Here is a 1,066-nt window from a genome sequence, read left to right on the forward strand (position 1 = left end):
TTAAAAAACCCAAACCCACACATTTTAAATAATTTTTCTTTAAAAAATATCCTAACCAAAATACCAAATATGCTTTTGATTTAAACATTATTCTCTTTACAAACCTCATATGATGGTACTTTTTAAAAATTTAGTCACAAGAGAGAAAGTTTCGTTTATAAATAAGAGTAAAATTTTGATGTAAACCCAACTGCATGACATTTTGTTATTATATATAGCCTACACTATAATCTTATAAAAATCTATTTTAAAATAATACAGTAAATCTTGAGTGTAGCAGCCTATAATATTAAGCACTTTTTAAAAAAAGAGAATAAGCTATGAATATGGCAAAAACCAAAATGCACTGTATGTGTAATTGTAGACTGCTAATAACCTGTTAAAGCAGCATAATACTTACCCTTGGAATAAAAGGCATCAAAATACAACTGCAGGTAATAACTATGTGTATTCATATGTTTACGAGAAAACAAGGAGATTTCAAAAGGCAAAATATTTAGATAACTATAATCAAGTTCATTTTGTTCTCTCATTCAGAAAAAGACTTTTCAATCATTTTAACTAAAGATGCAGCATATAACATGTATAAGAACTGCATTGCACCAAATAATGATATGTTAAACCAGATTTGCATTGCGTTTAAAAAATACCATTTGTATTTCCTTTATTTAAAGACTAACCAGTCCCAATTTGTGTGTCTGTTGCACATAGTAACACTTCAACCTTTTTCCATGTCTGCCCGAGAATGCTTTGGAGTTCAATTATGTAGACACCTCACAGCAGGTGAAGTTTATAGTTATATTCATTGAGGAATCAGAGGCTGGACTGACAAATGTTCAGACAGAAATGTGTGAATATCATCAATAAATGTGTTGTAATTTGTATGACCCATCATTAAAATTTCCAATGAAACTATGACATAGGGATTCCATTCATTGTTAAATTACTAAAATCTACCAATTGTAATGCTTTCAGACTGTTTATTTTTTCCAATAGAAAAATAAATCTCATACATTCGAAGTGGTACACAAAAACTGGGATAAAATTGATCAGATTTCTTGATAGC

At 29.2% G+C, this 1,066-nt stretch overlaps 1 protein-coding gene across 5 annotated transcripts in view; it reads right to left on the reverse strand.

Moving 5' to 3' along the window:
* Positions 1–966: 966 nt before the first annotated feature.
* Positions 967–1,066, reverse strand: part of NOVA1 (NOVA alternative splicing regulator 1) — a 224,726-nt gene continuing 224,626 nt past the window's right edge. For all 5 annotated transcript variants that reach the window (XM_054025850.1, XM_054025849.1, XM_054025853.1 and 2 more), the window contains one exon: positions 967–1,066. This exon is cut by the window's right edge and continues 4,643 nt beyond it. The gene's annotated coding sequence lies outside the window, so the exon portion shown is untranslated.

Source organism: Malaclemys terrapin, chromosome 4, assembly GCF_027887155.1.
Source record: "Malaclemys terrapin pileata isolate rMalTer1 chromosome 4, rMalTer1.hap1, whole genome shotgun sequence".
In the NCBI taxonomy this organism is placed as follows: Eukaryota; Metazoa; Chordata; order Testudines; family Emydidae; genus Malaclemys; species Malaclemys terrapin.